Source organism: Parasteatoda tepidariorum, chromosome 6, assembly GCF_982258835.1.
Source record: "Parasteatoda tepidariorum strain Cologne lab strain chromosome 6, Ptep-v5.0, whole genome shotgun sequence".
Taxonomy (NCBI): Eukaryota; Metazoa; Arthropoda; class Arachnida; order Araneae; family Theridiidae; genus Parasteatoda; species Parasteatoda tepidariorum.
Window position 1 is genome coordinate 9,498,918 of NC_141760.1, and position 23,676 is coordinate 9,522,593.

At 28.7% G+C, this 23,676-nt stretch overlaps 1 long non-coding RNA gene across 1 annotated transcript in view; it reads left to right on the forward strand.

Annotated features, from left to right (window-relative positions):
* Positions 1-311: 311 nt before the first annotated feature.
* The window catches only part of LOC122271986 (uncharacterized), a 114,583-nt gene continuing 91,218 nt past the window's right edge, over positions 312-23,676 (forward strand). Inside the window, exon 1 of the long non-coding RNA XR_006226714.3 lies at positions 312-460. This is a non-coding gene — a long non-coding RNA (uncharacterized LOC122271986). The remainder of the gene's footprint in view (positions 461-23,676) is intronic.

A 23,676-nucleotide genomic window follows, 5' to 3' on the forward strand; every position in this document is an offset into this window, starting at 1 on the left:
ACTAAAATAATAAAAATATGAACAAACAACGGAATATTATTAGTTGCTGATAGGGATGTCTCTATCGATTATTATTCGTCTCATTTATTTCCTTTTTATTTTTAGCAAATATGCCTTTTCCTTCTTCAGTAATGATATTAATGCCAAAATACTTGTAGGGTTTCGTACCCGAAGACTTTCAGAAGCTCTATGGATGCCACATGTCGGTGGGATTAAAACCATAAAGTTATAAAAGTATTTATAAAAGTGATAAAAAAAAAATGTGAAGCTTGGAAAAAGCGGATAAAAATAGCGGCAGTAAAAAGTGTTAAGAGGTATAAAGGCATCAGCCAATCACGCTCCGGATTTTTGGGTTATTTAATGGTTTATTAGATGGGACTTCTCATTTCTTAAGTGAAAGATAACGATGAGGATGTAAGAGAACGTCGATGCACTTGGGGTGCTGATCATCGTAACTCTGGTGAGTGCAAACATATATTCGATAATCAACTTATTCATTTTATAAATAACAAATATTGGGTAGGTAACTAAGTTCCTACTCTCTTTTTTTTCTTCTAATTTTAAAATTCGGCATTTCGATAAAAGCTTTTGGTTATATGTTTTAGATCATTCAACAGATGTTGTTTAGTTCTACTAATCCAGGGTTTCATCATTATTTTTTTTTGTTCGGATTAATTATGTTAATTTTCAGATGATCAGAAAAAATTTAAATTTCCGAAATCCTTTTTTTTTTTTTTAACATTCCGCATGTCATTCAATAACAGCTTTTGGTTAAATGCTTTAGAGTACTCAAGAAATGATGTTTCTACTAAACTCATTATTCATTATTATTTTTTTTCGGATTAATTATGCTAATTTCAGATCATTAATGAAATTTATATTTAGAAATTTATGGCCAATAAAAATTCATATCAATATTTATAATTCACCCTCCCTTATAATATTAGAAAAAAATGGTGCTTTGTTCTACCAAAATCTATGTTTTATTCTTTTTCCTTCTTTTTTTTTCTTCTCTTTGTTAAAATTAAATAAAGTTAATATATAATTTCAAGATCTTTAAATGAAAACTTTAAGTTAAGAAAAAAAAGCATTTTCTACATCTTTTTTTAAATTAAAGTGCTCTAAGGTCATAAAAGCTGCTCGTGACATTTCTGTTGTGTAGGAGTTCTTATGGAATAAGAACTCATGTTTGGTATGCGTCAAGATTAAAAATAGAAATTTCAACCTCCTTATCGCTGACCAGATGAGTACGATGTAATAAAATTTTGTTTGATTATTGAATTAACTTTTACTTAGAAATACGCGTCAAACTGCGAGATTATTTGCAGAGAAAATGCAATTTCTCGCATTTTAAAATATAAAAAAAAAATTGAAAAAAGGGCGGGAGCTTAGTTACGAATCCATTAGATTTTCGGTTATTGCTCAAAACTTTTAAGAAATTATAATTATTAGGAGTAACCGTTAGAATATGCCTTTCTTGCGAAATCAATTAATTTCCATAAAGCAAATATCAATAATAAATGTAAGTAATATAGCGAATAAACAAGCAAATAAATGCTTAGGAAGTAAATAATTTATGTGACTGAAAGAATTTTTAATTTAGTCATGTTCATGCTTATTATTTCAGAAATTTGTTTTGAATACAGTAATAAGAATAATCATGAGCCTTGAAATTAAAATTTCTTTTAGATTATATAACCGTAGGCGACAGCACCACCACTTTTCTCTGTGATGAACTTTACATTTTATTTTGTTTTATTTTTTATTTATTTCTTTATTAATTTTTGCTGTGAGAAAACTATCAAACTTAGAAACTTGAAATCACAAAGAATGGACAAAAATCGTACACAGAGAACGATTAATCAAAAAAAAAATTAACACTTGATTATTAGTTCAAGAATTTGTAAAGGCTAAATATGTAGTGGAAAATACCCAGTGGGTGGCCCTACAGCCCGTAAAAATGCAACTTGAGGGTTGAAGTTTGTTGTATTGGGAAGACCATTTTAATTTAAAGCGTTAAACCGATATTTTTTTTGTCGAAATTCCAATTTTATGAAAAATCCATTACAATTTTAAGTGACTCTTCACGTTTTTTTTCTTCTTTTCTTAGAATTATGACTATTTATTTATCGATGTTGAATATTTTTTTTCTCTCACGAGCTTATATTTATTGTTAACAAAAAGAGAGAAAGAAAAAGAGAGAGAGCGGGAGAGAGAGAGAGAGAGGTTAGATGTTGCCAGAAATAATATCTTAACATTAATGCTGAAATTATTAAAAGAAAAAAAAACTTAATTCATCAGTTCAAGAGAAATAAAAACCGTCTCTTCCTTGAATTGATGTTATGACAAAGATTATCGTTATATATCTTAAACGAGTTAAATTAGTTTTTTTTTATTTCTTTGCACTGTGTCACACATTTTGTTTTACTAAGTTTACGTTTTTTTTCTCAAGGAAAGTTGACTATTTTTAGAAACTCGTAATTATTCATATCGTTACGATTAATAAATAAACTAAGATTTAAAATTTTTATACTCATAAATTAAATTAACAAAGTGATTCTCCTTTTTAATTGAAAAATATTAACTTAACATTAGTGAAGGATAAGTAATCGTGGGAATTGTTGAATGCAACGGGCAAAGGAGAGGAGGAACCTCTTAATTTTAAAATAAATTTATAGAAAGTGGAGAATCTCTTCTAGATCGTATCATTCCAATAACTAACAATACTCTTAACTTCTTAAACAATACAGATATACAGATTAAAATGTTTGTAGCTCAAGTTACTTAAAATATAAATTATAAAAAAAGTAACTACATAATTCTTTTTTGAAGATTAATTTTGAGAGCTTTGATTTAAAATAAAAATTGAATATTATTAATTGCTAAATGCGCTAATAAATCATTATTTGTGTTGCATATTTACTTGAAAGAGATGCAATAATGTAATATTTGTTGTGAGGCTAATTTTTACAGTAGAAGTGTGCATAGTTTATTAAATAAGATTTGAAACGAATTTTTTGGATCTAAATACAGTGTAATTAGTATGTTAAGTAACTTCGTTAATTCTTCCAAAGAATTAAACTTAATTAACTTCATTTCTAATTATCACTTGAAAAATGATAAATTATAATCGAATACTTTTTGCATATTTTGGAATAACTTTACATTTAGCGTGTAATTATTCATATTTTGGTCAGGAAACAAATAGCACTTGATTCAAATAATAAGATATGCAATACAATTTTCTAATGGACTATTTGTTTCAAATTTTTACCTTTCTTTTCATTTTTCATTCTCATTAGGAGCTTGCAACGAATCAAATGGTTGTCTAGAATCATGTGGTTGTGCATGGCATATAAATGTTAAGGGTATTTTTATCAAGCTGAATTTTTGGATCAGATTTAATCGAATACCTGCGAGCAACGTCATGCGTGAGTATCGAACCCGATTGGCTGACACACACGTGACGTCACTTTCATATATCCAATTTAAAAATTACACGAACGAGATTATGTCTAATTACAATTAGGCATAGACAATGTAAAGACTTTATAAAAGCATACAAGAGAATAGATATTCTTGAAATATTATTCCCTAAGTGATAAAATGGCTCCAAATATTGTATAACATATTGGGTGCTTAGTCTCAGGTTAAGCTAGTTTTAAAAGTTCATATATTTACGCTCATATGAAGGAAAAAAAGACACTCGTTTTTAAAATTGCATTCAAAACAATTAAGCAAGGAATTTTCCATAATTTACGTAATTAGCAAATGACTATGAAGATCAAGGGAACCGTGGTGGCTCAGGTGATAGAGCTTTCGCCTTCCAATGAGGTGAACCGGGTGCTGGTCGCTACGAATTTCGCACCCGGCTCGCACCGGCCACAATGCTGATGAAAAATATTCTCAGTGATCATGGGTTAGAATTCCTTTGCAGTCGGGCTAACCATGAGAGGGTTTCGCAGTTTTTCTCTCCATGTAATGCAAATGCGGGTTATTTCCTTCAAACCTTCTCTCCGAAGGCACAATTTCTCCCAACACTTGATCCAAGAGTTTCCTTGTCTTCTGGTTTGGGTTCAAAATCACAAGACTACGGAGTTCAACAGTAGTAGTCGTAAAGACTAAATTGGGTCGACCGTTCAACGACTGTTACAATAAAAATAGATCAAGGGGGTTTATGTCAATTTTAAAATTAGAAAGGTTTATGTCAATTTTTCACAAAAATGATGATTGGATAGCTATCTGTTTCATTTTGAAGATTATTACATGCGAAATAAACCAAAATTCGCATGTAATTTCATTTTTTTAGAAATTGTTTTTTAGGTTTTAAAATCATACATTTAACTTATTTTGTCTGTATCAAAGTAATTATTAAATCATAAATTGTGAAAGACTACAATCTTTTCCTTAATTGACAAGTTTAATTTATTGAGACACTATACAAATGCTGTCCATAAAAGGTTACTGTAATTTAACTTTTTCTCTTTAATAGGAAAATTTATTATTTTCAATTTAATCGCTGAATTTAAAAAAGTAATTACTAAAATCAGAAGAATATAAAAGCTGAACTAATTGAAACTCTAACGGGAAACATTTTTTAATTTATTTATTTATTTATTTATAAATATCTGAATCGCAAACTTTACTAATTACACATTTTGGCAACATTTCTGTAATTTGCTCTACATATTTTATATTTTTTTAGTCAAAGCAAAATATATCAATTCAATAGTGGGATTAGAACTCAAAAATTTTTAAACAAAATAGAGTAAAAATTAGTAAAGTAAGTAAAAAATATATCACGCAAAAAATCGAAAATTAAATGTAGAGAAAGGACAGAACAAAACACAAAACGAAATCTACAAAGCGAGCAGCGAATTCAAATGAAGTTGCATCTACCGGAATCTTTCAAGAAAGATTTAAAATATTTTCGTAAAAAGATTGCCAGATTACAAAATAGTAAAGAAGTAATTAACAGAAAGTAGTAATTAACAGATAATTAATAAAACTTATTAACTTTCTTCATTTTTATCTTTTTATCCTCTTTGTATGGTTGCATAATATTTTTGATTATTAGATAGATTTGATTCGATATATAACACGGTTTGTGATGAGAATTGCCAATGAAGAAAACCCAAATCCAGCTGACGTCTTACTTTTTCCGCCACAAGCATACATTTGTAAAGAAGTAGCATTTACAGGGAGCCCAGTCTGCGTTTGACAGGGAAGCATATATGTTAGCGTTGCTGGTCATCTAAACGCAATATAATAATTATAAGTGGCTATAGTCATGGTACCTGATCGCCAGTCTAGACGGTCCAGTCATTTGCGGTTTTTCACTATTATGGTTTTCCCGAATTGTGCCTGTCACGAAAACGTGCCCTTCATTCTACCAATTCTTTTTTACCCCTTTAAACCGCAAAAAAAAAGGGTGGGTCTTAGCTATTGTGAGTAAAAATATAATAACGGACTTTGCCGGAAATTGTTATTTAAATTTTTTATAATGCTGAGATCACAAAATGACGTCAAGCAGGTGTTAGGAATTTTGAATTAAGAAAACTTCGTTTAGAATTATGATATTTTTGCTGTTGCTGTTGCAGGGATTATTAATTAGTTTTATTTGGATATTCTTTTACGAAAATTCCTTAGTAATGAAATTTTATTGAAGTACTTTCTCTCAGTGCAAAGTTTGGCTATCAAGCAAGGTCGTATTGGTATATACAAATAAAACACTTTTTTTAAAAATTAAATATTCATTGAGTTCTTTTTCTCGTTGCCTGCAACGTTTAGTTATCAAATTGGGACGGATTGGTATATACTAATAAAACACTTTTTTTTAAGGAAATTTTCATTGAAGTACCTTCTCTCAGTTGCCAGCCAATCTTTGATTATCAAACTTGTTCGTATTGGTATACACTAATAAACGCCTTCTTTTTTAAAAAAAATTAAATGATATTTATGTTTCAAATATCATTTAAAACAGTGAAAAGAATTTTAATAATTAGACTATTGAATGATTTTTTTGATAATTAAATAGGTTTTGATGATATTTTTAGATTGGTTTTGTAGTTTATGTTTGACAGGTTAGATAAATGAGTTAATTACATGACTTTACTAAGTATAATAGGAATTATTTTAATAATTAGATCGTTGGGCATTGTTTTTGATAATTAGATAGGTAGTATGCTTTTTGATAATTAGATGAACTTGATCATTAGATCTGTGTAATAATTTTAATAATTAAAAATAATTTAGTAATTGATTCGTTGTATAATTTTTTTTCGGAATTCGATGGTTGTATAATATTTATGGCAACTATGTAGGTTTTGATAATACTCTTAGATAGATTGGATATCTAAGTTTATGTTTCATTAAAACTTGATGATCACATCACTTTTCTGCACATAATAATTAAAATCATTTCAATAATTAAGTTGATGTTTTTTATAATTAGTTAGATTTTGTCCTATATTTATGGAAAATTAGAAAAAATTGATAATCAATTCACTGTAATAAATATTCCAATAATGTTGTTGAATGATTAAATGTTGATAATGAGATAGGATTTGATAATAGTACTTTTAAGTAGAATTTCTCAGCAGATAAACTTCATAACTAGATCGCAAAATATGTTTTCGTGTTAAGATAATTTATTTAATAATTGATTTGAAAACCTCTATGTAATTAGCTGGCTTATTTTAGTTGAAGAGTATTTCTGAATCTAAATAAAACTTTTAATTTTCCTTTTACGTTACGGCACCATAACGCTGCTTATGTTCAAAATTTCAACGACCATTTAAAAAAGGATTAAAAATAAATCTAAATAATTATTTCGTAACTGAGTTTTCATTTCTATAAAAATACAAAATTATTCTAATTAAATAATCAATGTATAATCAACTATTCAACACTACTTAGCCATCTTGCTTTTTTTTTTGTTATTTAAAAAAAAAAAACTATTACACCTAAATATAATATTGATTAGAAACAAATTCTGCATACAAAATGTTTTTAATTCAATTGAATGACTAAGTATTTCATTAAATGTTGAAGAACGGCAGGGAAGTTAAAAAAATTCACACATTGTCCAATTAATGAATCATCTAAGTATGATATATGATTATTACATACTTTTAATTTTATTTTAATTTTATTTTAAAATCATCCTTGATCAGCCAACCCAATTTTGGGTAACCTTGTAATTTCGAACCCCAACCAGAAGACAAGGGAACTCCTGGACCAAGTATTGGGAGAAATTTGCCTTTGTGGAGGACTTTTTGATGGAACTAAGCTACATTTGCTTTGCATGGAGAGGAAAATCACGAAAACCTACGGAATTCCAAACGACCAGCCCAGGGTTCACCTCATTAGAAGGTGAACCCTCTATCCCCTGAGTCACCGGGGCTGACACATTTTTAGTTAGTATTATAATTATTTTTTTTAATAAGAAGCCTCTGCTCACTTATCACTCATTTTCTCTTCCTCCTTGATTGCTTTTCATTTTTCAGTGCTTTTTAATTCAATATTTTTCTGTAAGATAAAACAAAGATAATTTTATCTATAAAATATATAATTGTTATAATTTTATTCAAACGCAACGACGTGAATGATTACCTGGATTTGAAAAATAATCATCTGTACCTGAAAAACAAATATTTAAAGAAAACAGATTGTGTGATACTATTTCATTTCAAATAGACAACGGTTTTTATTTCTTTCGAGCATTTAAATTAAGTTTATATTTTTATAAATTTCAGTATAAATTCTAAGATGAATATGAATGTTATATATAGTAACACCTACTCTGTCTCCATCTTTTTATTTTTATTTCATATGTTATATTTTTTTGTTGCTTTTGATATCAACTCAAGGACTCTTTTATAATGCAATAAAATAAATAATGTAAGATTTCGGGTGAAATGAATTCATTTTTCTACAGTGATAGATAAATAGTCATTATTAAAAAAAAATGTGTGATAAAAACATTTAAAATTACAATAACTTTCGAATAATTTGGATTTCGAAAAAAAAAAAAAAAAAAAAAAAACTTGCGTCATGTTTTTGAATAAGATTTGCCCTTTCAGAGGAATCAAGTTTCAACTCTGAAGTTGCATTTCTGTAGTCTGCGGAATGGCCCTCGTGTTTTTGTTTACTAATACAAGCTTAATTGTTGGCTCTCTAACAATATATTAAGTGTTAAATTTTACTTCTTGTGCATATTTGTAATTAATAATTCTCTAAGTATTACAATTTTTGCGCAATAAAACAAATAATAACTTTAAATTGAACCCCTAATAAAGGAGCAACGGCACCATATGTTTAAATTTTTTAATATAGAAAGATTTCTGAACTCATCGAAATTTGTTCGTCTTTTATTTAGTTCTCTTTCGATTTATTTATTTAATTATTTATTGCTATTTTTTTAACCATAGTTAAGGGTTAGAAAGAATGCTAGAAAATCACGAGAGAAGATAAATAACTACTATTTCACAAAAACAAAATTTCCTAAAAACAAATAAAATTGCTATAAATTTCGAACAAATTGAAATTTGGAAAAAACTCTAGTTCAATTTATAATTCAAAAAGGGTCCTATCAGCAAGTTGGATTTCAATTGTAGTATCTCCGACGACTTTAAAACGACCTACATATTTTCCCTCCTTTTTTTTTACTACGACTTTAAAAGTTGATAATTCTCGAACAAATAATCGAATGTTAAATTTTTTTAGTCCATCTAACTTTTAGAATATTTTTCTACTCACGTTCGTATGTTTACAAAATTACAATTCTTACAGATATTGCATCGCTAAGCAGAATATAACATAAAGAAGAACAAAGTGAGCAAAAATTCGCAAAAGATCACTTAGAATAAACTCTTGAATAAATTGGAATTTTAAAAAAAATGCTTGTGTTAAGTTAGTTTATAAACGGATATAACCCTTTTAACTCTTTAAATTTAAACTCATGCATATTGCGGCCTGTAGAGGAGCGCAAGTTATTTCGTAGGAGCTTAACAGTTGGTAACTCTACGAACTAATTTCCGAATGTTTATTTATTTATTTTTATTCTATCGTAATTCCTCTCTACTTTCCTACACTCTTTACTAATATCAAGTTTCTATGCCTTATAACGATGTAACGTTAACAATAACGATGTAATATTAAGATCAACACCAAAAACATCGTCAGCCCATACGAGTTCTTAATCTAATTATTGCTTTGAAGAATGAATGTAATGTGTTTATCATAATTTGCCTAAACAGAATTTGTCATTAAACACATAAAAGAAAAACAAAACGGTTACTGAAAATGGTAGAAAAAATTTGAAAAAGTTTTCAAGCAAATTTTTACATGGTATTCTAGTTACAATTAATAATAAGTTATTTGTAATGTTTTTTTTCCCTTGTTGCACTGTAATAGAGATTTTTTTTTTGGGGGGGGGGGAGAGAAGAGGACAGATAAAAATTGAAAAATGGGTCACGATTAAGAAAGCGGAGTGTTATTAAGTATGTATAAGCAAGAATTAACAAATATGTTATCACATTGCTTGCATACTTTACAACATTTGAGTGACACCCACTAGAGAGAAAAAGAACTAAAAATCACATTTTGCTTTTAAATGTTATTAATTTATTTTATTTCAACAAGAATTAAGTGTCATATTAAATTCACAGTGGTTCATACACAGATCTTATAAGTTACATTTGATCTGATGATATAGTTAACTAATATTCTTTTACAAATGTGAAAATACAGCAAAAATAAATAAATAATAAATAACAGAAAAGTAGGTGTTAAAGTATATTTTTTTGCAATAATACATCATGTAATTAAGGAACTATATAAATATCAAATTTATTATTTTTATGTATTAAAATTTAATGGTTGCCAATAAAGTAAACATTAGTAGTTTAAATTTGATCGTTTAATGTAACTTCTAAAAATATTTTGATATAAATTTGAAAAAAAAATTTTTTTCTTGATTTAATATCTAGCACAATAAATAAATACAAAAAGGATAAAAAGAGAAAAACGAAGAAAATTAATAAAAGAAAAAATATTTGTCAAGCATGATTTTTGAAATGACATGATGAATATTTTTTCTGATTGCCTCGCCTCCCTCTGAGAAAATTTCTGTAGGCAATTTTCAACAGCAAATTGATTACTTATTTAGCAAAATGAACATCAAAATGATGCAGAAATTGAAAATCTATTTTCGCTCGAGACAAAACTATAGAATTTTGAAGATGGTTTTGTTGCCTAAAAGAGAGAGAGCAGAGTTGCTAAAAGACATTCGGAAGGAACAGAGAGTGAAGAGAGAGAGAGAGAGAGTCACGGGTCAATAGCCGAGAGTGACGGCTGATTCCATTCGAAGAAGGGGGTATTTGGGTGGGACTTTTTCCGAGAAACGATAAGGGGTCGGAACAGGAGGGGAAGGGGTGCAGGATAACAGCCTTTTGCACCTGGAATTCGTTGAAATGGAATCCCCCTTTCCAGTTGGAAGGAATGTCATAACTCCCCCCACTCCCCTCACACCCACTCATCCACTTCGTTGTGGAATAGTAGAATTCGAAACTGGGATGTTCTCTTGTGTAGCAGGTTTTTGATTTTTCAAGTGAGCGATAGTTTGAAATGAACGTGCATCACTTAATTTCCATCACGGATGTTTATTTACAACTGCTTTTAAAAATATGAGATTCATTTATTTCATCATCACTTGATATTTAAATTATTTTTCCCATTCCTGGTATAAAAGAAGCTCGTAATTTAAATGAATAGGCTCTATAAAAAAAGATAACACATCTCCCAAATATATGTTAATCTTTACAACATAATCTTTTATTATTTCTGACAACACTCGAGTCTGTGATTCCAAGCACGTGCTTTGAGAATATTAAATAAGCTAATTAAGCAAATACATAAATAAATTTAGCGTATGCAGGAATTTAAATAAAAATGCTTCCTAATTATTTTCCAAACTAAGAGTTTAATATATTTCAGTCTGCAATAACATATAAATGAAAGTATGCGCATTATAATATAATACATAAGGTTAGTAAATAACATAATACTTAAAATGAATAAATAGCACCAAGCATAAGATACAGTCTTATATAAGATATATAAGATAAGATACAATCTTAATAGCTCGAAGGGGTGATCTCATATATGCCAGTTAATAAGTGCAGACAATATTTTAAGTTACGAAATCAGACACAAAATCGTATTTTTTGTGAATAAACATTTCTTTTTTTCGACATATTCGGAATTCTGAAATTAAAACAATTCCATGCTATAGATAACTTTCAATACATATTTATTATTTTTTACTATTTTATTTAAGAATGATCGAAAAACTTTTGAAATGTAAGGCTTACAATTTTTTTTCATTATTTTAAAGAACGTAATTTTCCATAATAATGTACGAAATTTGAGCAAAATAGGTCGTACCGTTCCTGTGAAATTGAATTTCAAAAAGTCAGATATCTAAATTTCAATTTCTCAAGAACTATTCGACCCATTTTGATCAAATTTTGTATTTTGTTATATAAAATTGTATTCTTTAAAATGAGGCAAAAAATTGTATCCCTTAGAATACAAAAATTCTACGAGCATTCTGAAATACAATAATGAAAATATTTACTAAAAGTTATTTTTTGCATAGAATTATCTTTGGATGAACGAATTTTATAATTGCGCTTAAAAAGTTTTCGAGATATAGCGAAATAAATAAAAAATAAAATTAATATTTAGGGGTCTAAATTGCGGGCACCCTCTATATTTTGAGGGTCAGGAATCCAATTAAGTCGGGGAGAAAAACTTTTTCAGAGAATGTACATTTTTGGGTCTGATTACATAACTGAAAATATCGTCTGCACTTATTAAATAGCATATCTGAAGTCGACCCCTCGAGCTATTAAGATTGAGTCCTAGAATATGAAGATCCGATTATTAGATCAAAAGTTATTCAGATGGGTCGATCTTTTTATTTATTTATTTCTTTGCACACTGTACATAAAAATAAATACATTAATATATTTTAAAGCTTGTTTGAATAGAAAAGGAGGCAACAAATTAAATTATTTTTCGTACTGCCAACAGATGTTAATAAACAATCCATTCCATTTTTTAATAAACTGTATATAAATAAATAAAAGAAATAAAATAAATAAAAAACATTAACTTGTATATTAAACAAAACTAACAAATCTCGAATAATCACAAAAAGAAAAGAAAAAATCCTTTAAAAAAAAAGGACTGAAAAGAGTATTGAGAAGAAAAAAAAAAAACCATGGGCAAAAAACACCAACAAAATGAAATATTTCAGCAATTATATGATTTTATTGATCGATTTTACTCAGGCCATTGAGCACGAATTTAATGTAATTAAAATTTTATTCGAATGCAATTAGATATTTTTTTATAAACTAATTTATTTATGCAATCTTACTTGAATTTTGTGGAAGGAAACTTATAATTTTTTTAACTGAATATTAGAAAATTAGAATGCATTTAATAGTAATATTGTAAAAAATATATCAATTAATCAAATTCCATCAGGTTGCAATCTTGTATTTAAATACTAATTAAAAAAATGAAGTATTTCTTTATAATAATTTTTTTTTAAAATTTACGAATTGGAAAAGTATTATTTCTCTATACATCATACAATAAGAGTAATTTATTAGAGTTGGAAAAAATTCAGATCTGCTTAAAATTACGAATTACTTTGTTGAATATTATGAAGAGCAAAACATTCCTCTCAAATTTTTTTAATTAATTCGCACTCATTAATTAATGTTTTAAAAACTATCTATTTCGATTAGAATAGATATTTAAGTTTCTTATATCCATTGCCCGTACTGAATCGAACCTTAACTTACAATAATTCTTAAAGTGATGCTCTTTTTAAGTTCGATAGTTTTGAAGATGTTAATGTATGGGGTGTATAGAAATATATGTCATATAATATAGAGTTTTATTTTCGGAGAATTTTGCAAAATTTAATTAATTAGTTTGATTTATGTAACTCCAACTCAAGAGCACATTCAAAAAGATGAACCCAAAGAGTACCCAGAGGAATCAATATAAAAGTTCAACGAAACCATAAAAATTATAACTTGTATATTATTTTCGCCAATGATTCAATAAATCCCGAATTTTTGACATAAATCTTATCTTAGATTTTAAACTCTTATTTAGCAATAAAAATGAGGGGCTGAGCAAGAATTTTTTAAACAGAACATAAGCAACTCTAACTTTTTTTGTGTGTGTGTGGATTTTTCTGATGAATATTGAAAACCAAAATAAGTCATAACTCTCTTCACAAAAATGAACATCAATTCATTTCATTTTCCACTAATGAAATTTCACACACACAATATTTGTTTATGCATTTTGATACATGTGTGTCAATAACTATTGTAAATAAGGAAATTGGGGGGGAGCACCACTCCCTCCTCCCCAATCTCTGGAACCGTTCTCGCAGTTCCACCGAAGTCAAGCATCAGTGGCTGCGGTGCGGGTGGGTGACCACTTGAATTAGTTTGCGTAGGGACCGAAAGTGTGCAGTATGGGTCCTCGTTAAACTGTTTTACCGTTAAGTGCTCCACTTCTCGTGCAAGTCGTCGGGCTACCCGAGTAGGGGTGACATCCCCTCTGCAGAGGATCAAAATTGTGATGGCATGTCTTCGGATCATCCTCAGGGATGTTTTCCAGACCGTCGCCAATAGCCCATTGTGCAGCTCTAGTGTGACGTAAATGAACTACAACAACATCGCAATCTGAGTTCGTTTTACTTTTCTCCTTTTATACTGATGTATTTTAGATTAGCTTTGATGAATGGTAGTACTCTTTTTAAATTTAAGTTCTAAAAAGCCGCTTATTCTTGTAAAATCTTTGATTTGTTCGTGAAATTTCTTTACTGCTTCGTTTTGAGAGGCCTTAAAAACCTATTAAGAGAATGTCTACATTAGGCACCTATTACCTTCCACCACAATGCCAACAGTACCAATTACAACAATTGTTTAAGCAACACTGGCGTCAGTAATACTTTGGTATTAAGCAATCCGGAACAGAATGATACCTCATTTCTCGTATAAAATTTTCAAAAAACTAAGAAAAAAGTTATAAAATTTTTAAAAAAATTTTTAACGAGCATTTTAATTTGAATGATTAAAATTTCAATATCTGAGTGACGTCAATCATCGTAAGTAGCATAAAAGGGACCGTTCAAATATTACGTAAGCATCTGGAGGTGGGATAAGGTTTGTGGCGACTTTGGTGATTCGAGCATCATTCTACGAGTTTGCAGTTTGCAACTGAAACTAAGTTTTTCTTCCGGCAAACCTGTACAGAAGTTGAGCAGTGTTCCTCTATTAGATAATGAATTTTCTCTCTGAAAAAAGAATTGTTCGTGAGAGAAATTAACCACCTGAAACCAAGTTTATGCCTAAGATTTATACCCTCCAATCTTTTTCACTCCCCTCACAAATAACTTTATTTAATTTTAAAATTTCGTTTTCAAAATGTAAACAATTTGTTCATATAAGCGAGATACACATTTTAGTTATAGAAAAAAGTATCTGTTAGTCATTCTTCTTTTTGCCCTTTAAAATTTTTTTTAAAAAAATAAATTTTTTTTATTTATTTTGAAATTTTGTCATCATCAAACATAATGAAAATATCTGAATAAATTTGAAAATCATATAAGCCGTTTTTTGAATCGAATCTTGAAGCAACAGCAATATAACGGGTGATGAATGTGAACCAAACGGATAGAGCAAACAGATAAGGTATCCTGGAATCGACATATGAAGCATTTTTCGCGATTTTAAATATTGAATTTCCATATTATACATAAAAATGAGTGAGTGTCACTAATGAGAGTAGTTAAGTCTTCGTCGTCAGATGATGCTTTTATGAATACTAAGCTATTTTCATGACTGCTGTGAGTTCAAAACAGAATAGACACGTTTAGCCTATCTAAAGAAGGTGCTGTCTATGCTTAATCTGAAAATGACGCAAACGAATAGCGTTTTAAAAGCTTTCTCCAATGCTGTATTATTTGATCTCATAAAAATTTGCAAAAAACTGAGAATAATATTAGTGATTTTGATTATTTTCATCTGGGTGGAAAAAATATCGCCAAATTGGTGATTTTTTTTTTTTTTAAATTAATAGTATTGTCAAATAAGTCATTTGTCCGTTCTAACGTCCAAATAATTCTTCTCGGCAAGATGGCATAGATAGTTTAAAATTATAGCTTCGATTCAAGTGTCAGGCACTTAAACTATGACTTTTTTTATTTTCCTTGGCGACAGAGGTTCGAAAAACCATGTTAAGGAGAATACAGCTTCTTCCATTCTCTAAAAAATTATTATAATAGGAAATGGAGAAAAATCTTCCCTTAATGTTTCCTTAATTAATCTATTTTTGATTTATAAAGTTATTCTTTATAAGTACTAATTTAACAAGCCTCTTAAAATTATTAAATCAGCGATTGTTTCATTTTATAATTTTAATTTCAATTAAAAAATCAGATATCAGAATTCACAAGCTTAAAAACAATTCCATTTTCTAGGATTCCTTAATTTTATTAGAAATGTTAAATTAAAGCATAGTAAGCTCAGTCGTGGGCAATATAAAATACGTAAAATTATGAACATGACCCGAGACTCTAAAAAGAATACCTATCATAAAACTAGCATTTTTTGTGACAATAAAACTGTCCTTGAGAAATTATTTTTAATTAGTACTTTATTTTGTAGAAAATTATTAAAAAATTATTTAAAAAAATACATAATCTTGTTTTTAAAGGGATAAAAAAAAACTGAACTGTGACAAAAAATGGAATACCCAGAATAACTTTTGATTGGATTTTCATGTTCTAAGACTCAAGATTAAGACCACCGAACAATTAATTGAACCATATGTTAATTATTATATGTTAATTTAGTGCAGGCCTTATTTTAAGTTACAAAACCAAGCATTAAAAAGTACTTTCTCTGAATAAGCATGCATTTTTCCCCATGGGCCTGGATTTGTGAACCTCAAAAAAAGGAGGGGGGAAGTAGTCACAATCTGGAAAATATGTTATTGTTGTTTCTATTGCCACTTGCCAATAACAGCAAGACTGCTTGGGAAACCAAGCGAATTTAAAGCAGAGGGTGCGTTTCTTGTTTTTCAGTTGCGCCATCTATAGCCAAGAATATGATTTCAGCCACACAACAACATCCCGTATTTCAATCCCATTTTACAGGGCGGATCCAATCATTCATCCACAAAGTAATCGTGACCTGAACCAGAGAACGATCAATCTTCTATTCAGTATCTTTAGTAATTTTTATTTTATGACAGCATACCCAAATTTCAGTTTTTGACTACAAATGTTCAACTTCGTATCTTTGTAATTTTGAACCAAATCCAAATTTTGAAGACAAGGGAACTCCTCATCAGTACCCCCAGAGGTTTTCATTTGTTACGGGAACTTAGAGGACTTTGTGACCCAGACAGATTTAACGTGCACCAGTCACCATTTAAAACACAGGGTTTCTTCTGCCGACGGAATTCAAACTCCCGTTTTCATAAACACGAGCTCAACGTTCTACCAACCAGGCTATCCCGCCCCTGGAAAATATAGTCCTGATAATTTAGTCAGGAGATCGGTCGAAAGTTTGGTTAATACTTCAATACCAACGAACCAAAAAACCTCACTAGTTAAAGAATTCAATTTTTTTTTCTTTATTTAAATTTCTAGGTATGGGTAATAAGATCTTAATATTATTTAATTTTTACTTCGAAGAAAGGAAAGAATCTTACGTAAACTGCATTTATTCGAAGAATAAAAATGAAGCCACAATTATAACTCCAAAATAGCACATTTTATTATTAAAAATAATAACCAACTAGGTAAAACTTAACCAACGGGCAAATAGTATTTATAAGGATAACGGCAACCTGAAATATAAGGGAAATATCCTCATTTTCTCCTCCACTCCCTCTTCGAATCCGGAATTTCTAAACATGACTCCCCCTTTCAAATTTTACGGATCATACTTCTGCCGATGATCCCCCTCCTCTTCCGCTCATCTCCCTTCCGAACGTGACCAAGTTATGAGATTTGACCAGAGGTCACTTTTTATCCAATATTTGAGCGATCGATTTTCTATTATTTATGGAAAGGGCTGTCTTCCAACAATAGACAACGGATTCAGCGGGGATTAGAAGTTTTATCTTCGAGCGTTTATAAGCTATGCTGCCCCCCCCCCCCATATTTCATCAATCTCCTTGCGGTTTGGTTTTCCTTGACTGCGAGATTCGCCCTTCCACTCGTCCACCTAAAGTATATCAATTTATTGTTTTTAAAATTTGAGGTAGCTCTTTCACCAGAGAAAATAAAGAAGATGGGCGGGAAAAAAAGCACCGGAAAAAAGAGTACCGGATTAACTTGACATGAATGTAACAACCGATTCTGTTCGGGCAGTTGAACCCAAGTGAAATGTAATTAAATAGTTATTAGATAACAGTTAGTAATTAGCAACAAAAACAAACAAAAGCAACAATTTTAGTAACCATTTTTCCCTTGAAGTTAAAATGATCCGAATGCCTGACTTTCCCTCACTGGAGCAACGTAAACAACTCACTGTAAAGAAGATAAAATCGTTCACTAATGTCCTGTTTTACTTTTATCTATTGTAAAATATAAATCAATAATAAAAACTTTGTTTTCTTCTTTAATTCCTCTTCATAGAATTATATTTTCTTAACAAACCTGATAAAACAGCTCCTTTAAATAGTCTTAAAACATTTAAAAATTGGATTAATATAAGGATTTCATGCTACATTTGAAGCAAAGCTATAATTTTAAACTGTACATACCATCTTATTGTAAAGAATTATCTGGGTTTTAGAACTGAAAAATAACTAAAATATTTTGAAAATCATTAAAAAAAAAATTAAAAATCGCCAATTTTGTGACATTTTTCCTCTTAGATGAAGAAAATTATCAAGATCAATACCCTATTTTCATTTTAGGCAATTTTCATGAGCCCAGATAGTGTAGCATTGGAGTAAGCTTCATGTTTTCTTTTCATTTTGAACTTATTTTATGAGCTTTATATATTTGCAGCTTATGCACAGTTAATGAAATTAATTGATTTTCTTAATAATAATAATAATAATAATATATATATATATATATATATATATATATATATATATATATATATATATATATATATATATATATATATATATATATATATATATATATATATATATATATATATATATATATATATATATATATATATATATATATATATATATATATATATATATATATATATATATATATATATATATATATATATATATATATATATATATATATATATATATATATATATATATATATATATATATATATATATATATATATATATATATATATATATATATATATAAATACAAAAAAACATAATAAATAAAAAAAAAAAAAAAAACACCGGAAAAATTAAGAAAAATAAGAAAAACTCGCTTGATAGATTATGTTTTATGTTTTATTCTGTTTTTTTTCTTTATGTTTTATTTTCTGTTTTTACGTGTTATTTTTACTTATTGTGTCCTATTTTATTTGTTATAATTTTTGTAAAAAATTTTTTGAGTGCTCCTCACACTATTGTATTGATATAATTTTGCTTTGGCTGTATTGATACAATATTAGAAAGCACTCTTTTTTGCGGATATAATCGTGTGGGCTGATGAAAAGATTATATCTTTTATTTTCCAGATTTTTAAAAGAATTCGATCCTTTTTTTCGGATTTTTTTTCTCCCCCCCCCCAGTTTTTGTTATTTTTATTATTAATTTTCTTCTTTCCCCCTTTTTCATTAATCTGTAATTTTACTTTGTTTTATCTTAATTTTGAACTCCATAATATATATATTGAACATATATATATTATTTGTCAAGTGGGAGAGCTTATTTCCCGACAAAGAAGTTAAGAAATACACTATAAAAACATCCAACAATATGCAAAGATTTCTAATAGTTAAAGTGTATAATTTTTTTGTAAATATATAAAAAAAAGGTTAATTAAATTTAATTCATTTAATTTTTAAAAAAATATGTTTTAGTTATAATTCTTTAAGAAACATAGTTTTAAGTAAAAATTGCAGTTTCTGCCATCATTTTTTAAGCTCGAATCGCATAAAAGCAAAATAAGCATTTTTTTTTAAAATTTATTAGAATTCAATTAAACGACATGAACTGATGCTTCAAAAAATGAACTGTTAATAAAAGAAAAAAACTATTTAATTAATTGATTAATATTTGTATAAAATATGCATACGTGATAGTGACATTTTTCACCTGAAAAAATTTCTACTTTTCAAAATGATTATTTTAATATTCACTAAATTTTGCGCAAGAGTTTTAAATTAATCCTCCATCTTCACTGTTTAATAAATTATTTATGCATTTTAAAATATCTTTCACTTAATTGAATTAGATGTAACAACTTGCTACCAGTATTTATTAAAACCATCATTCAAGTGAGCGTATTCAATTTTTTAAATAAATAAACCCTCTCAAAAACATTTTTTTTTTAAAAAGAGATATTTTTCATGCAGTATTTTTTTACGAGGTAATTACTTATGTCAACTATTCTCTCCTTAACCCTCAACATAAAATATTAATTATTATTCCTTATTTCAATTTTCCCCAGCTACATAATGAGAACGTTAAAGCTGCCTCATTAATTTCGACTTTTTCTCTCAGAATTATTTTATAAATAGAAATTTCAGAAATTCTAACAACTTTCTTGACAGCTCGTCACATTTTCTTTTGAGCTTGTATGTAAATAAGCATGAGTAAATACTAATTACGAGACTTTTTTTTTATTGTTTATTTACTTTGATAAATTTTTTATGAATGCAATCTTAAAATAGCTCAACAAATGTAAGAATTGAAAATTGAAATAAACACGCGTGTAGTACATCCAACACCTTTTTCTTCGCCTTTATTTTTGCTTTGCGAACGTTTTTTATTTGTGTATATAGCTGAGTTGTAAATAAATTTGAATAAAAAGTTAGCGCATTAAAAAAAATATTCTATCTTACATAATTAAAAAAAAAATTTTAAAATGAAAAATAAAAGCTTCTGTAGCTTCTAAGTTAAAAAGCAGCTTTATTTAAAATGTTCATACATATTTTCCGTTTCAGTTTTCTCGGTATTTTTTATTTCTTGTTAAAATACTTGTTTTGAGTATTAATGGGATAATTGAAAGTGACGTAGTGTTTGTATCTCGATCCTGATTGGTTGTTGAAACGTGGCACATATTTATTTTACCAACTGTTCTTTCCATTCTATTTCGACTGAGCCAAAACAGAAAAGTATAAATTCTTTAGTCACACATTCTATATTCTCTCACAAAGATTTCAGTTCTTTTACTATATATTTCTTACTTAACTCAAAGAAGGGCACGAAGCCATATAGAACATAAAGAAACTAATTATGCATCGAAGTTGCCAGGTACACAAAACAAAAATATATCACGGTTGCAATAAAATACAAAAATAAATAATAAGTAAAAGATGTAAAAGGGAAAGAATTATATTTCAATAAATTAGGTGTGTGATACGTCACTGTATTTAGTTTAATTGACTTCACGTTGATTAACATTCTAACTTAAGTGGAGAAACTTAGCTCGGCTTTAACAGGCCATTTTGCTTATAAACGATCAGCCGCTGCTGACGTCATAGGTATACATGATCTTCTTTTTCTTGAAATGCAAGTACCCAATTCGGCTAACTCTTCTTTGTTTTGAAATTGTCGGTTTCGATAAGACGACGTGTTACTCTTAACACTTTAACAAAATATATTTTTCCTTTTTAACTATAACGACACAATCAATCAGTGTTTAAAATCTATTTTCAATATTTTTTTCAGACATAAATATGAATTTTCTAATAAGAATTCGGATTAAAAATTAATTGATTAGATTATAAAGATAATTTTCAATATTAATTATTTCAATTCTTCATCCATATAGAACCATATGAAGAGTTTACCCTTTCCTAAGGTAATAACAAAAGATTATAAAGACAGTTCATCTACTTGAACTAAAGCCCGTAGCAAACAAAGGTTGATATCGATATTAATATTTTTAAAACCACTTCCATGTTAAACCAGACAAAGTATGCCTTTTCCTAAAGTAATAACTATTAACCATAACGACTGTCTCGTTGAAGAAATTTAACATATTTAAGTCCAATGAAAACAAGCGTTGATGTCGATATAAGCAATTCAAAATTCTTCATTCTTATTGAACTATACCAAAACTCTGTATTTCTCTAAAATAATAATTATAGAGTTATAAAGATAATTCAATATAAGAAATTTAAAGAGTTTAGTTTACCATAAAGATAGTATGGCAAACTAAAGATATTAAAGATATTATATCTCTAATTCTATTTATGATATCCACATTAAGCTGTTGGGTTGGCAACCCCCACTGTTCCAAGTTCCTGCTGTTTTTAGCGTTCCACGTATCATTTATTGTTTTTGGCATAATGCATCAGATCTTGCGAAAGAGGATCTTTTGTTCTAAAAAAAAAAAAAAAGACTTTTTTTCGAATAAGTTTAAGTTAATTTTCAGATCATTAAAATGAAAAATCAAGTTTTAAAAAATGAGCATTTTCGACATTTCCCTCTTCTTGCTTTCAACCAAAGGAAAGTCGTAAAAGCTACTCGTGACTTTTGTGCTGTGTGTCGAGAACATGCCATAGATGAACGGAACGCTTGTGATTAGCATGTCAGGTTGCAGGCTGTTGTTCCGTCGTCATAGGAAATTATTTTGTTTCGTGAATAATATGCTATTTTAATAATTGCTCTGAGTTTATAACAGTTACTCATGACTGTTTAAGTACTCAGTACTCATGACTGTCAAGTTTAGCCTATCTAAAGCCAGCGATGTCTACGCTTTTTCTGAAAATGGCGCAAAACGACAATATGGAGAAAAGTCTCAGTTTTGAGAAAATGAAAAGCGTTTGTGGTTTAATTCCTTAATATTTAAAAACTTACTCCAATGTTGCATTATCTGGGGTAATAAAAATTTGTAAAAGCTGAGAATAAGGCAGTGATTTTTATAGTTTTCATCTAGGTGGAAAAATGTAGTCAAATTTTCGAATTTTAAAAACATTTAATAACTTTTAAAATATTTAAATTATTTGTTCGTTCTAAAGCCCAGATAATTCTTCAGGGCAAGATAACATATCTGTAGTTTAAAATCCTCGGTTTGCTTCGAGTACAAGGCACTTTAAATGTGTTTTTTTTTTAATGTGTCCTTGGCGAAAAAAGGGGAAATTTTGACCTCAAGGATGCACTTTGTTCTGTTTGTCTGATTGAGTTCGATGAAGAGCTAAGTTTAGCATAAAAGCGATCAGCTTTAGCATGCTGATCGTTTAGCATAAAAACGAACTTTAGCATAAAAGCGATTAAGGAACTTGACAAAATTTTAGCACTTAAACTCACGCATTAAAATTTTTTAAAAAATTGGTTTAAATTGATTTGTTAACCCAATATATAAACAATCTGCATTTTCCCAAAGCATAATGATTAATTGTAATGACAATTCTATAGAAAATTTTTTTTTATTGTATTAAACATCATTTTTAATGTATCAAACATCAAAATCAGTAATCCAGGTTCACTCGGCCATTTGTATAAAACCATATTTAAAGTCCATTTCCCTTCATATTCAAAAATAATAATGCAATAAATTGTCTTAAAGTGTTAAAAAATGTCATATTTGTTCAATTTAGGAGACTTTATAATATTCCTTTTTACCATTCATGTGTATTTCTATTCAGAGAACGTTTCCGATTATGTAAAACTTAAACGGATATTATTTTATTTTCTTCCCACGTTTGATGCGCCATCGTCCACAACAACTGATTACAAATTCGTCGAACATAAGACTGGCGTGTGTTCTGTGATAAAGTGAGAGCAAAATGTTTAGAATCGATTAAAGCGATTCATTTGCATGTGCGTGACTTTTAATCGATTGGCAGCAATCGATTGTGACGTCTCATTTAAATAATGTAGTCTTTTGGAGAATTTCGAGAGTGAGATGACCCGTGTCACTGGCCGCCGGATTTATTATTATTTTTTTTTCAACTCAATCAAAAATTAATTTTTCTTCCCTCTCAAAACATCAGGTTATGTTAGTTAAGGCATTGAAGTTAAAATCGTTTTGAATGCGATATGCGGTTACGATTTTCTAAATTGATATCGATTGTATGATTAGTTTTAAGTGGACCAATTAGATTTCGTGTAATGAAAGATATTTATCAAGATGTAGAGAAATGTCAATAATGAGTGAAAAGGGAAAGTCGCAGTTACTTTTTAAAGAACGGGTTATGGTTTACTGTTACTCTCCGTAAGATTAACGGTTTCAAATATCTGTTCCAAAAGAATACTCCGTAATATACTGGGCAGCAGAATTCTTTTAATGTTTGTTGGTAATTAGAAAAAAACGCGTCATTTTGTTGCTTTCCGATGCCGGCTTTTGATTAGATGAAACATAACACTGTATTAGACAAAACATAACATAGTGGTGTCGCGTCAATATGTCGCACACATTTCAACAATTCATCATGAACAAAACTAGTAGCAA